We start from the raw sequence: 4274 nt of genomic DNA, 5'->3' as shown, positions 1-4274 counted from the left end.
ACGCTCCCTACAGATCATGTCGCTCCTCAGTCTCCTGCCATGCCCCCTTGCCCCCTCCTCCCCCTATCTGTACATATGTAAGTCCCTAACAAATCCGTGTATGATGCATCTCTTTTTTTCTGAAATTGATATGAACATGAGCGTTCCATCCTTACTCCTTGTATTGATGCATATTTACATGAATTCTAATGAACGTGTCATGGTAATGCCTATTTTTTTTGGAAATTGATATGAACTTGTGCGCTCAGTCCATACTCCCTGTGTGAATGCATCTTTGTTTTTTTTCTGAATTCTAATGAATGTGTCATGGTAATGCCTATTTTTTGTAAATTGATATGAACATGTACACTCAGTGCTTGGTCCCTGTATGATGCATTTTTTTAAAGTTCTAATGAACATGTCGTGGTCATCCCTATGTGCTTGCAACAGATCGAGCCCAAGTTAGAGTGTGATATTGCTTCGCAAAACCAAAAATGCAATGACAAACGGCACCTTGATATGGAAATACGCCCTCCCCCGATCATACTTGACAACTTCGGTACCCCTAAAAAGAGAGCTACCAGCGGCCCATTTTGTGTGAGTATTGTTATCACCATAATTTTTAAAATTTTCTTTAACATTCACTAACTTGTGCGACCAATGCATCATGTAATTTCAGGGTTCAACATGTACTCCTGATTGTGATGAGAACTCAAAACCAGCCGTGGGTATGACATTTGATAGTGTCGAAGATGTTGAGAATTTTTACAAGGCTTATACACACAATGTTGGATTTTCAGTCAGAATTGGGCAGTAAAGGACAATAGATAATGTGGTGATCTTGAAGCGATTTCTTTGTTCCAAAAAAGGTTTCCGAACAAAGAAGGATGAGGAACGCAAGAAGGATTTGAAAGGAGGGAAGATGAGAACACATGCAAGAAAGATCACTAGATGTGGTTGTCAACCATATGCGGGGTGGCAAATACTCGATATCTGCTTTTCATGAAGAACACACCCATCAATTTGTCACACCTACCAAGCAACATTTAATCATGTCTAATAGAGAAGTCATCGAGAAGGCCAAGATCACACTATTCACATGTCACGCAGCTAGTAATGGCACATCCGCGGCCTTTCGATTGCTTCATGTTGGCGAGGGTGGATTTGAGTTTGTGGGGTGCACGAAGAGAGACTGCGGAAGTATCACTGTGACATGAGAAGTAGTTTCAAGGATACAGATTCTCAAATGTTTATTGACAACCTCAGAAAGATGAAGCAAATCAACCCAGGTTTCTTCTTTGAGTATGTTCTTGATGATAAAAATCAATTGAAACGTGTGTTTTTGGGTAGATGCGCTTTTGGTAGAAAGAATTATGCTTTATTTGGAGAAATGGTGTCTTTTGACTCCACATACAACACAAATCAGTACAATATGATTTTTAGTCCATCCATGGGAAATCAGCACAAATCAGATCATTTGTACTTGCAGGTTCTTTTTGGTGTGGTGCAAGATGGAAAATCAAAGCTTAAGTGTTATGTACTGTACCATCTTGTTTTTATGTTAGATTGAAGTAGAAGAAGCTTATGTGTATCTCTGAATCTTGTGTAGGTCTAAAAATACTGGATGTTCTACAAAACCGTGATATGTACTCGATGTTACCACTTTTTTTTTTACTAGATTGTCTTATTTATCTGAATGCGACTATCAATTTTTAATTAAAATGCTCTAGTGGTTATTAGGTATTATGTTGGTGGTACTTGACGCTGATTATTTGAGTGCTCTAGTAAGCCTCATACATCATGCATACTTATTCCATGAAGATGTCAAAGCAGACTGGTGCATCTGGTTTAATTAGCATTAATGTACATATTTGCCATCTCAATCAGTTAGTATGCCTCCAAGTTATTCTACCACAAACAGACTGATACAAGGCTTGCTCTTTCTAACTGAATGTATCAGCCTGATGGTCTCAGGAGGAGTGCATTGGTGGTACTCTTGCTGGGCTGCACAAGTTTCTTCACTAGCACCTGGTTCGGGGAAGGAATCATCCTCTTCCCACCTGGATCTGCTGCCAAGACACGGGGAGAAAACTGCAGTAGAAGATGGTGTCGATCTGCTGCCGATGCACCAGACACAGCCGTAAGCGCGATCCACCTCCCTAAACCAAATAAGCGCCAGCTCCTTCGCATGGTCGCCCTCACATGCTGTTGTGTTTCTTGGCGAGCGGTCGTGGAGCTCCCGATGGTGGAAGGAGTACAGTTTGAGGAGGAGTGTTACGGGATGGCAGCCGTGAGTTCCCTGGGCGGCGGCGCGTCAAGAGCGAGAGGCGAGATGATAGGCGGTGGCCGATGGGTCGCTTGGGCGGCGGGAGCAAGATGAGCGGGATTCGAGGGCGAGATGACAGGGCACCGGGGGCGAGCTGATTTGGGAAATGACAGCTTGTTGGACGGGATTTGGTTTACATATGGTTCAACCGTCTAGAATTGTGGTATGATTTCCGACGCCCAAATCCGGGACAGCCAAACATGTTGGTGTCGGAATTCGCGAATGAATTCTGCGAATTATGGCCCAAATGATGGATGCCAAACAACATGTTAGTTCTTCAATTGCAAAATGTACTGGTTTGATTATAGCATCTGGACTCAATTTTCACAACGACACTTCCAACCTTGGTGCTCGTTTCCTATAGTTTAATTTTGGATGTCCTACCAAATCACCACTGGTCGTCCACACTAATGCCGACACCCGTATTCCAGTGAATTTTTAGCACATACCCATAGTCTGTCACTTTTAATTCAGTTGCAATGCAGGGCTACTTAAACTTCTAATTTAACAGCAATTCCCTAGGCCTAATCTTCTCAAGACAATTTGAGAAGTAAAACTGAAAATATGTTTGATTTTTCATATTTAATTCCTGGGTGGATCTTCTCCCCTGCATGTTTGCATGTGGCGGTATACACGTATCTTTCCATGCATGTTTGCATGTAGGATGTGGCTAGGTTATGAGTAAAAGCGAGGCTCAGAAAAACAATATGGAAACATAACTTATTTGTAGATCATTTATAGCGTAATTTCCGGATGCCTTCAAACATCAAGATTTGTGTTTTATGGCCTTGTAGGTGTTTCAGAATGCCTTCTAATAACATACGTATTGTAGTGAGTGTAGCTATGTACGGAGCAGCTAGTAATGGTGTCATCCAACACTGGTGGAAAAAGGGCCTTTGGTCGCGGTTCGCAACTGCCATTAGTCGCGGTTGCGCAACCGCGACCGAACGGGCGCGACTAAAGGCCCCCCCCTTTAGTCGCGGTTGCTTAAGAACCGCGACTAAAGGCCCGTCCACGTGGGCGCCAGGTGGCCGTCGGGGCGGACGACCTTTAGTCGCGGTTCTTGTGGCTAACCGCGACTAAAGGCCGCCACAGGTTTTTGAAAAAAAAAATTGAATTTTTTTTTTCAAATTTCTGAATTATTTTAACCTCTAGTCTCTAATCACCACCCCTTATCACTTCTCAATTTATTCTTTTATCACCCCTCATCATTCCAAATCATCTAACTTCCCAACCGGTCACCCATCCCTCTCACTACTCCAGCCCAAGCACGCTTAACTTCCGGGTTCTATTCTCCCACGCTCCAAGTCTGCACTTGTTGTTTTCCTGACAATAATAAGATGTCAATCCTATTAACCTTCAGGAATTTTGCCTGAGCATGAAGTGACACATTTCACTGTTTGAGTTTGAAACTATTGTTTTAAAAAACAATAATTATTTAGTAACACTAATATTTCTTGAATAATTAGTTTGACCATTGTTTGACCACAGTTTGACCACAGTTGACCACAGTTTGACCAGATTTGACCAAAATTGAAATAATTAAAATAATTATTTAGTAACACTAATATTCTAGAATAATTAGTTTGACCATTGTTTGACCATAGTTTGCCCACTGTTTGAATATTTTTCATTTTTTTCCACTCTAGATCTTACAAGCCCCGTAACTTTTTTTCTATTAGGTTTTTGAGGATTTTGAAAATGTTTAACGGTGTTCCCCCAGCTAAATTTGGATGTAACTTTTCGAGTAGATGATTTTTCATATAAAAAACTTTTTCATCCGAGTTAGTATGCAAAAGTTATGCCCATTTTTACAAATTTCAGAGAGATTTTGCAAATAAAGTCAAAATTCACATTTGCAAATTTTCCCAACAACTAGACCACATATCACATGAGAAACTTATTTTCTTTTATTTTTTTGACATTTCCATTATTTTCTTTTATTTTTTTTAAAACTGAAAAGGCGATC

This window comes from Triticum aestivum, chromosome 6A, assembly GCF_018294505.1.
Source record: "Triticum aestivum cultivar Chinese Spring chromosome 6A, IWGSC CS RefSeq v2.1, whole genome shotgun sequence".
Lineage (NCBI taxonomy): Eukaryota > Viridiplantae > Streptophyta > Magnoliopsida > Poales > Poaceae > Triticum > Triticum aestivum.
This window is presented reverse-complemented; position numbering follows the sequence as displayed.